The 12,826-nt window shown below is 40.0% G+C and overlaps 1 protein-coding gene across 2 annotated transcripts in view; it reads left to right on the forward strand.

The window, feature by feature from the left end:
* The first annotated feature begins 654 nt into the window (after nucleotides 1-654).
* Nucleotides 655-12,826, forward strand: part of lpar2b (lysophosphatidic acid receptor 2b) — a 38,701-nt gene continuing 26,529 nt past the window's right edge. The window contains exons 1-2 of one of the 2 annotated variants that reach the window (XM_012881782.3): nucleotides 655-818; nucleotides 1,000-1,129. The gene's annotated coding sequence lies outside the window, so the exon portion shown is untranslated. Of the gene's footprint in view, nucleotides 1,130-12,826 lie in introns of both variants that reach the window. The other variant, XM_036137386.1, reaches the window with a different exon arrangement.

Raw genomic sequence — 12,826 nt, forward strand, 5'->3', positions numbered from 1 at the left:
TGAAGGGAGGGAAGGTATCCATTTCCCTGATTGAACATCACTGGTATCTGTTACCAAAATGTCGGTGGATCTAGAGAGGGCCATTAAGAAAGTGGTGATAATAACAGATCTGAATGTCTCTGTTCAGGTTTCTTCACTCTGCACAGCAGAATAAAATACCACAAAGAAAAACTGTGTTTAAAAAGTGTTGAACTCTTTTTAATAATGGAGGGACCCTCTCAGGATGGAACACTTGTTTTTTTCATCGGTCTTATCCTAATTTTATGGAAACCGAATTTTGGCTTTTTGTCATTTCCAAGTTCATAATCATCAAAAGTAACACAAATAAGCTCTTGGAGTATGCCAATGTGTGTACAATACGGCTATAACATCTGAGTTTCACTTTTTTAACTGCTTTTTTTGATGATACTGTAATTTATTGAGATGCACCTGTATACTTGAATCATTTGAGATACTGTTTATTCAAATGAATCACTGCTAACTTTGCCATAACATTCCTCTGCTTCCTTGGCTGACCTTTATCGCTAATGAACCACCTCCCACTTTTATCCTTAAATTCCTCGGTTTTTTCCCTCCTTATTTGTCACTCCTCAGTGCGCCTCTCATTGGCTCGTCCATCCCTTCGTCAGTCAACAGGGGGCAACAGGGGGCGGATACGGAGATCTGAGATTGGCAGAGGTAGCGTGGAGTTGCGGGTCCCGCTCCCTTTAGTGAAAACGAACCGGGCTGATTGGGAACAGCAGCCGCAGTGGCAGCTGGAACGCAAGGAGTGTGCCGCGCCCTTTCAGCTCCTCCTCTCGGTGGATCTTTGCGCGCAGGTAACGAGCGCTGAAACTACCGGAAGCAGCCGGAAAGTCCCAGTAGAGGCGACTGCAACTTTATTCCCCGCTTTAAACGTTGTCGGTACAAGAAGAAGCGGCGTAGAACTCAGTGACACAGCGCCGTTTCTTTAGGATTTCGCCCCACTTCTTTTTTGTTGTTGTTTTTTTTTTCTTCCAGCGCGCCGGACGCGTTCAGAGCGCGCAGGTGATCTCCGATGTAGATACAGCGATCAACAGCATTGTTTAACCACTGAATGTAATCTGAACTGGATATACCTGACGGACACGTTCACGGGCGCAGACACAAGGTGAGTTAATTATTTTTTTTGCTCCTCTAAAAAAAAAAAAAAAAGAAAGAAGAAGAAATCTTAATGTGGGTTTGAATAATGCGCACACGGGGACGGGTGAACTTTATTGCGTTTTGAAGGTCGAAGTGTTGAGCGAATTTCACAGTGGCGTGGACCGAGCCTGGACTTCATTATGTCCTAACGGACCATGTCCCATTCCCTTTGAGCGTGAAGCCACCGCAGGCAATTTCACCCCTGCTTTATGCAAAAAAAGGAGCCTTATCTCCCGAGATAAGACGTCTCATTTTTGTTTCTTCCTTTTCCCGGATGCCTAGGTTGCACATTCCTACAAAAGACAACACAGAGAGCATGCATTTCTGTTAAGCAGACCGGACTCTGTGCACTATAAAGCCAGAGTTTCAGAAGATATTAAACTTTTACTCTTCACATGTTTCAGGCATATATTATATTACTGTCTGATGATTACATTCTCACAAGGTTAGCTGCTTTATTTTGGCAATACATCGCAACTAAACGCTTTGAATAGAATTAAGCTGAAAGTGTTGGTTGAATCAACCCTTGGCCATTCTCTTTGGTCCAGCAGAGAACAGTAAGGCTGTTTTTTTTTTATATTGGCTGTGTTATCATGATCAGTTGAGTTAAACTTAAAACATGTATGATTTGTGTTAGAGGAAGTGATGATTTAAGTTTTTTTTAACCATCTTTGTACCTAGTTTAGCAGCTCTCATTGTTAAAGGTTTTGTTGCATTGTGAAGATAAAAGATCAGGATGTTGATAAAATCACATCTAACTTCATTTAACAACTTAGAACATAGTTTTTTTACAGTTGCTTTGTAGACTTTTCTGTTGATACATTTTGTGTAGAGATGCATCAGTCAGTCAGCCAGAGGTTGGAAACAGACAATATTCCCTGAAAAATATTTTTTTTCCCCTAACCTGTAGTTTTCTTACTAATCGGTCTATAAATGCGTCAATGTTTTTCGTTTTCTGTTTAATGCCAAACAGATCAAATTTAGGGACACACACTTTGATTCATAAATGGTGGGATAGTCACAGGATCTCATTGAGTTTTCACAATATCGAAACGCCATCATGTTTCTCATCTGTTTGGCGAAGCGCTATTCGGTGTCAGCGTGTCACGTTGCCTTGTAAAGTAAGTGGTTGAATAGGAGTTCTGGAAATAAAGGATTGGATTTCTATTTAGGATGCTGAATTTGAAGTTGTAAAAAAAGTATTAACTGCTGTGTTTTGCTGCTCATCAGTTTGGCCATAATCTCTGCTTACATGTAGATCGTTTGGCAGCAATTTTGACTGACAAATTTGACTTTGTCTAATTATGTTAGCATCGGTATTGGCTTTGGACCGTATCATGTTCAACTTTATGTTGATCTCAAAGTTTTTATTCAAATAAGACTGCATTTCATCCTGTCTAGCTTAAAATCCAAAATTGTTTGGCGAAAGTCGACCTAAATAAGTTTACAACAAAGATTTGTGAAACTTTTGTTCCAATTATGAAGATGCATGGCTTTTCTGGCATTCTGACCACCAGGACATGCCAAAACTGGACTGACTTATCGAACACCAATTACAGATTATTCAAAAAGGTTTGGCATGTAAAACTTTTTATTCATGTGAGCAAAAAGTAATCCCAAAAACATATTGTTAAAGCGCCGTCTTGTCTCATTCTCTTGATTCAAAGCTGCTTCCTCTTTCACAGAACCTGAGGCACATATGTTCCCTAAAGTGTTAAATAAAAAAACAAAATGAAATCGGTATTGGCCATGAAAAGCCTAATCGGTGCATCCCTGCCTGCCTCCTTTTCAGATTATTATAGAAACTTCTTAGAATAATTAGTTTTTTTTTTTTTTTTTAAATTAGTCAAGTATGTGTATACAAAAACTTGAAGATTCAAATCTCTGAACCACAAGGGTGAAAAATTACTCCTGTGGTAAACAAAGCAAATCTTTTTCTCCCCCAGCAAAACAACTGCTTCTTATGCATAGCCAGAAATCATGTAGCCTAACCCATTTGTTTGTGGAATTAAACAGATGAAACCAAGAAGGGTTACGCTGTGAAGTATCGGTTACATCAGTTTTATGTCACTGCAGAAGGGGATACCAGACTCCTGTATAGATGAGCAGAGTTCTGGTCTTACTAAGGAGTCAAACTGGGCTGGCTGTCTCCTGCGATGCATTGCACGCAGTGGCTCTTCTGTTAGAGGAGGAAAAGGAGGGAGAGAAGACCTGGGTGTGGCTCCTCTCTTAATGACTGGTTTGCTCTCAAACTGGTGTTTACTTATCCGGCCCGTTTCATTCACATACAAATATGGGCACGTGACCTGTAGAAAAACGCATAGCCATGCAAATCCATGGGGCCACAGAAGTGCGGAGGAGGTGACGCAGTGAACACGGTGTGGTCGCGGACTTCAAGCTCAGGCACAAATAGTTAGTTTGAGGTGCTGAAGTTCGATTTTTCGTTATTGGTTATGGTGTATATATTTTTTTTAATCAGATTTTTTTTTTTTTGTTGCTTCTTTAGTTGTAGTATTCTGAGTACAAAAAGACTCTACAGCAGGGCAAAGAGTAGGGGACAGGAAACGGTGTGGCTGTCGGGGGTTGTGAGGTATTTGCTTTGTGACCCTTGCTTATTTTCTCCTCCTCCTCAGCTACCCGCTCCTAATGAGTGGATTTTTGTGCAATTTTCCCTAGAGAATAAAGGTCGTCTTCATGTCCTGATAGATATTGAGTTAACGATGTCATTGCTTTGTTTGCACTCTGTTGTAAGGGTCCTGCCTGCTCTGGGCCTCTCCATTGTTTCTACACCAGCTAAGTAAGAATAGGTGCAGTGGGATTTCCCTCTGGGTTTATAGAAGCTGGTGAGCCTGCTGAGGGACGGCACACCTTGAGGACACATCCCAGATTTTATTTGCACATCATATATCAGTTTAATAGATGGCCAGCAGGAGTTATAATTCCTCTCCCATGCATGGGCTGAAGGAAGTATGTGCCTTATTTCTGCTCTGTTTTATTTATGGTTTTTTGTTGTTTGTTTTGTTGGGGCAGAGTTAATTATATAGTCAAAAGATCATCATACGATGATAATCAGTAGACTTGGTTGGGAAAAAATAGCAAAAGAGTTTTGGTAGACGGGAATCCAATGTGACCTTCGCTATTGCAGATGTCGGTGATTATATTTGTAAGTTAGATACTGTGATGATACCTAGGGTTAAATCTATCAGAAGTTTGTGGAAGATTTCTGATCTCTGATAATTGTGAAGCTTTGATACCCCCCCTCCACCTCCATCTTTTTATTTTAACCAGATATCAATAATCACAGGTTACGGATGAGTCTTTAGAAACTATGGTGGGTTGGATTTCTTTCTCTTTTGTTTTGTCTGGGAATGAACGGCTAACACGGAAGCTAACCGCTAAGCTAACTGGATATAAACACTAGAAGTGCACATGCGCAGCCAGCAAGCGGAAAATAACAAGGAACATGCACGCACACTAGCGTTATGCGATTGGCATTTAGGCAACCAATAAATAAGGTGATGCCCCTGGAACGCGATGGCCGGTGAGGGCAGAACCAAAACTCTGGCAAATCCATGCTCTTCGGTGTCAACAGCAGGGATTGGTTAGAGTTTTTACAGACCTGCAGCTCCCACAGAGAGTGATTTTTATTTATATATTTATTTTTAATACTTCCTTTTCCTGAATAGATAATGTATTTACTACTTTCAAGATGGAAGGAACATTATACCTAGTGTAACAAAGTGTTTCTTAACAGGATTACCAACTCTAGCTTTAATTCATCTCATTTGGTTCAGTTTCACTAACCACATCCAGGCCTGATTACTGTCAGACTTGCTGAAGCAGGAAATTAACTATGCTGCTCATTAATGCAAAACAGGCTAAAAGATCTGATCATCACGATCTAAAAGAATAAATAGATAAAAACAGACGACGAACAAAGTCTCGAAAATGTATTGGTCAGGAAAGGGATATAAAGTCTCTATAGAGTCTTTTGGACTCTAGCCAAGCACAGTGATAGCTGCTGGACAACAACAAATTACTCTAAGAGCACAAAGTAATTAAACTATTTTATTTCAGGCCTTCCTGCTATAAGCTGTTGATACTTATTTGTGCTGGAGAAGAGCCAGTGACACTCTCCATGTGTGAGAGACCAGTTTCTGTGTAACAGGGCTTTACTGTCACAAAAAACAAATGATACAATTAACATTACTAAAGATCATTGTGGCTGGCCGTATAGAAACAGATGTCTAAGTGTATGTTTTGGAGAATTTGGATCTTTTAAATCGCAGATGTCCAGAAAGCTCCCCACGTTTCAAATGCAACATGTTCCTGGACAGACGGAGGTTAGGAGTTCAAAAGGATAAAACAGAGCAGCTTTTAGCCCTGATTACTTTCCTAGTTTTCTGTTGGAAGTCTCTCTCTCACACAGCCTGTGTGAAACACTGTCAGAAAATAAATTTTTCATCTTGAACCCCTTTTGTTGTTCTATATTTCCTCTGAATTTAATTCAAAGCACTTAATTGATACTGAAGATAGCTGAATTTTGAGTCAGTGAGGGCTAATTTTCCTGTGTCCACCGTGCTACGCAGATTTTTATTTAGTTTGATCTAGGGCTGTGCATAAAAATCGATATAAAGATTAATATCGATATTTTTAAAAACGATTTAATATCGATATTCTGGCTTTCAATATCGATATACCTCCCAACCTCTAGGGGGCGTTATTTTTTTTATTTTTTTTCCCAGTGTCCTGTCCAGCAATATGGCAATAGGAATTTATGTCTCAATGCCAGATAGAGCTCGACAGATTTTACTTTTACAAGTGGAGCAAACGACATGACAATGGGAGAGTAAAGGAAGAACAAAAAGTGAAAGAAAAGAAAAAAAAGAGTAGAGGTGAAAGAAAGAGGAGATAAAAGGAAGAGAATGATAAAACCTTCTCTGTCTGCTCCATCACCTGGAAAGAGACACAAAAAGAACAGCACAACCAACAGACATAAAGCAACAGATACACTCGAATAACACCTAGATGCCATTGCTAAGTCATATATATTATTATGTAAGCTGACATGTGTAATGTGATATTTGAAAAAAGAAAGTGAAAGAACATAAATAAATAAATAAATAAATTACAAGATTACTGTATATAAGTGAACACTTAATACCTGGGACCCAGCACCTGTGGGAGATGTGAAAGTGCACTAGTTTAGGTGAACATTATCCAGAAATAGCTTGATAGTGATTGTGGAGAACCGAAGACCCTAGGGGGCGTTATTACAGCGCAACCATTACAGTTCACAGCGAAGGAGAGCGAGTGAGACGAATTTGTGGAACGGCCGACAGGATTTTAGAAGCTCCTTTGACCCTAAAATCAGATGTTTGGGCACATTTTTGGTTTCTGTGACACGTTAAATGCATTGAAGCAAATGCACTTTATTTTCCTGTTAATATGTCTGTGATCAATAAATAGAACATAAACATAATATTTGGCTGATTTTGGTGATTGAATCACTGAGCATTAATTCAAAGTAATAAATATCGATATTGGAATCAAATCAAGCTGAGCTATGTATCGAGAATCGTATCGTATCGTGAGCTGTGTATCGAGAATCGTATCGAATCGGCTCATCCTAGATGATACCCAGCCCTAGTTTGATCGAAATATAACTTTTTTTAAAAAAAAAGATTTGTTAACTATCTAGAAATATGTAATTTCCCCTCTTCTTTGCTTTTGAGACATCAGTGCTCTAATAGACTGAATTAAACTCCGTTTTACCTTCTGTGGCTCCGCAGATCCGGCGCGGGAGACATTTCAGGTGTTTAGCCAGCTGACTACCCTGTACATGGCTCTGTGTAATACTTTAATAAGAGGTTTTGATAATACCGTACCTCTGTGGAATGTTGACTGATCTGCTGCGCTTTGCACACAGCTTTTGAAGCAGAAAGGTTTCCTAGAAGAGCAGATAACATCAGATCAACCCGCTCAGACAGGCATTTCTGTCATTGCTTACTAAACTTCAGCTGATTGCTGTCTCTCTATTAATGCAGAAGCACATGGAGCCTCTGTAGGTTTCTGTGGTGTTTTTGGCTTAAATGAGACTTTAGTATTTCATTAACTACAGTTTCACTGCCTCCTCAGCAACACTTTGCATCTCACAGACACTCCTCCTTGCTGTGTGTGTGTGTGTGTGTGTGTGTGTGTGTGTTTGGTTGTGTGTGTGTATATGCTCGCACGCTCATGCTTTGCTAATGGCCAGGAATGAAAAATGGCACTCATTGACCTAGTTAGTTGGCGGTTTTTGGCCTACCCCTTGTTTTTAGCAGGTTCCAAGTGGGCCAGTAGGAGGTACTCTTGGCATGAAAGTGTTGAGTAAAACTGGTCAGTGAGCACAGCTCCAAACTAAAAAAAACAGAGATGGATGCACAGTTCAGAAGAACATCAAGAAATGGGCAACAGCACTCTATAGTCTTTCTCCTTCCTTGAATATATTGAATTGGTGGTGCAGTTAGCATTGTTCACTTGCAGCAAGAAGGTCCTGGGATCTTTCTTCATGGAGTTTGCATGTTCTCCCGGTACATTTTAGCTTTCTCTCCGCTTACACCAGCTTCCTCAGTCCAAAAACATAACTGGTCGCTCCAAATTGCCCTTAGGTGTGTGTGTGAATGATTGTTTGTCCTGTCTGTCTCTATGTTGTCCTGGGATGGATTGGCGACCTGTCCAGGGTGGACCTCTGTCGCCCGATGCCCGCTGGCGATATCTGTATCAATCGATCAATATGGTTTTTATCACCTGTGAATGTGCTGACGACGGCATTTTGCCAAAATGTGTCCTCCTTGCCCACACTGAAGGAAGAATAAAGGATGCAGAGTGCTAGTTAACCAATTTTTGACAACAACTTCAGTAAGAAATTATGTTAGTATTGATGTGATCGACACACAAGGTTTAAAACAGATGTTCTAATTACTTTTATCAATTGTTCCAATGCTGCTAATTGATGTAACACTGGGTGTATTACGGTGATAAATGGAGCTCCACCACTAAATTCTTAGAAGTAGAAGTTTTCCTTAACCGGTAATATTTAGGTCAAATGGAAAACTATTTTAACATCCCGCAAAATAAACTTCACCTGTCTGCAATGTTTTATAAGTAGGATCAAATTAAAATATGTGTTTGAATATTAATCTGTCTTTATGATTGGATTGACACATTTCTCTGTAGAAAGTATATCTGTCTTGTTGAAAGGTGCCTTGAGAAGACATTTGTTGTAAGTCTGCATTACATAAATCAGCTGAATTGAACTGAACTTAACAGGGATGATCTTATATATCCTTAATTTTATACTCGATACTAAACACTTCTATAGTGCAGGTATCTGTCATGTTCACAAGTGATAGGATGGAGCTGGAGATAGATAGATTGAGGCTTTTTCTGCAGTAAGTCTGTCTGTCCTGGTGGAGAAAATACGAGAAAAATAAATACCCAGATTTAGCGTTCTGTCTATGTTCCGATCCTCAGCTACGGTCATGAGAACTGGATCGTAACTGGAAGAACGAAATCTAATCTAAATCTGAACATCTAAAATAAAAGTTGATACCAGTGCTTTGTACAACATGGTAACCAGATATTTGTTTCCTAAGTTGACGAACTGTATACACTAGTAATTATTTATTTGACTTAGATTTTGTATTGTTTTGCAGGCTTTATCTACTGTCCAAATTATCTTCCCACTAATTTAGTAAACACGGATTAAAGACGTGGGGAAAAAAGAGACGGATGCTATGAAAAGCATTTACATGAACAACAGATTGCCTGGAGATGCATGAGCAATATTAAGTCTCCATTTAATGACCACAATAAATGGGCAAAGCCATATTGGCGCTTCAGTGTTCATTGATCAGAAAGATAATCTTAAATTCTTTCAGCATTTTTATGCTGTTGCCCAACAAACCACAGATCGTGTGCAAGTCCAGCAAAGTCTCTCTACATAGAAGACATGGAATGGCCTTGTATAAGTATTCACACCCCTGTAGGGTTTCCACCATTTGACACACTATAGGAAATAATATTTTTTTTTAGTTTTTGAAGTATATAGAATGATGTAACAAAATAGAACCCCCCCCAGCCCCCCCTTTGTTTTGATGACACACTCCTAGCACGTTCTCAATGAGCTTCATGACATGAGTCACCTGAAATGGTTTTGACACCAGCCTTGAAGGAATCCCCAGATGTAGTAATAAAAATAGAAAAACCATTGAATGTGAAGGCATGTCCCAATTGACAAATGTGAGGCCTCCAGTTGTTTTCAGGGCCCCAACTCTGAACAAATCCTAAATTAAATCAAGTACAATCACATTAGGAAGTCAGCTAATTGGTAAATGGAGAGCGGTTCTGTTCTGTGAAGGGCTCAGGGGTCTGTTAGAGAACATTAATGAACAAACGGCTTCATGCAGACCAAGGAACACCGCAGACATGTCAGGGATAAAGTTGTTAATTTCTATGTTGGGGCTCACGCATCGACCCGCAATAGTCAAGCGTCTCGGGTTTATTTTAATATGTTTACTTTTATATGTTTAAACCTTGATTTTAATTTTGTTTTAATCTCTGCTTTAAAAGGTAAAACACTGTTGTAATGTGTGCATCAAAGGCGCCAGTTCCATCAAAGACAAACATTTTGTTTCGTCAGGCTCTGTTTCCTGGTGAACCAGTTGCGTCTCAGTGAAGTTACCAGTGTTGCTCGAGGCCAGGATTCAGTGTTTGAGAGACACACCTCTGCAGCTCCACTTTAGCTCAAGTGTCAGGCCTCCACCTTCCAGTACCGGATCTTCTTGAGAGATACTTTCACGGATCAAAGGGAAAGAAGTACATGTGGGGAAATAAAGCGGGAAAGAGGAGCAGGTCTCAGGTTTCGGCTAAGGAGACAACGCATGGCTCAGATTCCACTTCCTCCCATCATATTGGCAAATGTCCAGTCCCCCCAGGAATTAACTTGACAAACTTCAGGGTAGAGTTTGCTCCAAAAAGTATTACCAAGACTGCAGGCTCTTAGCCCTCAGTGAAACGTGCCTCACTGATTGGGACTCCAGCTCGGACTTGTCTATTGACGGCTTCGGGGGTCCGTTTCGCCTGGGCAGCGGTAACGGTGTGGAAAACACCAGGAGGAGGGATCTCTCTGTACACTAATAGATGCTGCTGCTCTTCTGTGACTGTGCGAGGGTGTATTCGTACACCACATGTTGAATTAATTTGTTTCACTACAGCTTTTTTTGCATGCCCTGGGAGTTTCCACAACTATTTATTGCAATTTATACAACAAGCCTCCAGCACCATCTGTTATGTGGAGCACAAACTGAAGTCTATCTCTCTAGATGCACCAAACTTTGTCTTATGGGACTTTTAGCATATCTCTCTTTAAAAAAAGAAAAAAAAAAGAAAGAAAAAGTACGATTTTTATGCATGTGCTGCCCAACAAGATGGGACTAGACACTAGATTTATGATGTGATCAGTGAAGGAGGCTTATAAAGCTGTCCCACTCCCTCCTTTGGGCTCTACTGATTTCAAATGCATGTGTATGCTGCCCACGCCTATGACTGTCCTAAATAAATATAAAAGACTGGTCAGAGGGATCGGTTCTCTACCTGCATGAACGTTTCAGCTGTACTGACAGGGACGTAGTCCTATATTGCCCTTTTGCAGGGACATTATTATTCCATGTAAGTGTGTTAAAATCTATCCAAATACCAGACCAGGGGTTACCAAATAAGTCAAGTCTTGTCTACATAAGAAATAACTTGCTTTTAATGAGGAACACTCTCTGATCTCCATTTAGCCAGGATATAATAGTAACTGAAAACACAACAGTAAAACGAACTACAAATCTAAATTGGAGGACAAAATGTCCCCAAACAAACTTGTGTCAGCTTGAGCCAGTATGAACACTATTTCAGGCCTCAAGAATCCACGCAGTCGCTCTCGTGTCTCCTCAGATGGTTTTGATTCTGACCCTGAACTGACTAATGCTTTTAGCTCTTTTTATTGTTGTTTCGATATCTGTGATTTTTTTTTTTTTAGCGAGGACATCCAGGAACTTGTCCATGAACTTAAAGATACTCTGCATTTAACGTTAACTGTCAGAATGTCCAAAAGGCTTTTCACACAGCAGGAGTGAACCGAAGTTTTGTTTCTGATAATGTGTGTGGTCGCTCAGTGAAATCGTGCAGATGAGCTGAGTCCTGTGTTTCATTATATTTAAACTAAGTCCCTAAAGACTGGGGTTGTCACCATACTAAAAGTTCAACCTCGATATCAATACTTAGGAAAATATTTGGTACTCGATACCGTTTTTGACACCATGGGGATAAAAAGAAGACAAATAAACAAAAGGATAAAAAAACATTTTTTTGTATGAAAAACTCACCTTTTCCAATCTCAACACGGACCATGGTTTCTCAACAGAATCACAGTTGCTAGTTAAATAAGTGTTCAAATAAATGTTAAATAGCCCAAACGTAACACATGCCTAGTAGCGTGCTAGCCACAGCTAATCACACAACATTAACCACCAGTCGCGCTAACATCAGCAATACGTTTATTGCATTAAATTTTGAACGGGAACATTAATTTGCTAACCTGTCAGGAGTCATCATGCAGGCCAGGGCGTCGGTCCTTGAGATGTTTGGTCAAGTTTGTTGTGATGCTTGTCTTTGTTGCCACCATTTTCAAACACTGTTTGCACACAGGCTTATCAATATCTTTGGATTTCCCTTCTTTGTATGCAAAATGTTCATCATCGATACCATGCCAGATTAGTACTGTATCCAGATACAGCGTTTGAGTATCAATACTTTCCAGAATATCAATGTTTTAACAGCCCTACTACAGACACATATTTGTGGAAGGATGCTATTATTGTGCCTGTCCAATTGTCCAATTGTCTTAACACTGTGGGGGACTTCAAACCAGTAGCTTTAACTCTTATTGTGTTTCTGCTCTGTCTTCTCTAACCCCCAGTGGGTCGAGGCAGATGACAGTTCACACTGATCCTGGTTCTGCTGGAGGTTTTCCTCCTTGTTAAAGGTTTTTTTTTCCTCTCCACTGTCGCTTCATGCATGCTCAGTATGAGGGATTGCTGCAAAGCCATCAACAATGCAGACGACTCTCCCTGTGGCTCTACACTCTTTCAGGAAGAGTGAATGCTGCTTGTCAAGACTTAATGCAACGTGCTGGATTTCCTTAGAGAGGAAACGTTTTGACCAATCTGTATAATCTGATTTGACTTTGTAAAGTGCCTTGAGATGACATGTATCATGAATTGGTGCTATATAAATAAAATTGAATTTAACTGAACTTCAGTTTTGATGAAAAACTTTGAATGCTTAATCTGATCTGACATGTTTGAAGCAGATTGAACATCTCTTAGATCCGATGCAGTTTGCATACAGGCCTTGCTGAGGAGTGGAGACTGCAATGCTCACTCTGCTAAACCTACTTTTTAAATACTAGAATTTTAATGGGACACGTGCCAGACTTTGTGAATTACTTTTGCTTTTAACACAATTCAACTGCATATTTCATACCAAAAGGCTCCTTGAACAGTTTGATCTAAGTAATGATCTGGTTGGTTGGATCCTGGATCCAAGGCAGCAGAGCAACTCTAAGATTGAAAAT

Source organism: Fundulus heteroclitus, chromosome 5 (assembly GCF_011125445.2).
Source record: "Fundulus heteroclitus isolate FHET01 chromosome 5, MU-UCD_Fhet_4.1, whole genome shotgun sequence".
Lineage (NCBI taxonomy): Eukaryota > Metazoa > Chordata > Actinopteri > Cyprinodontiformes > Fundulidae > Fundulus > Fundulus heteroclitus.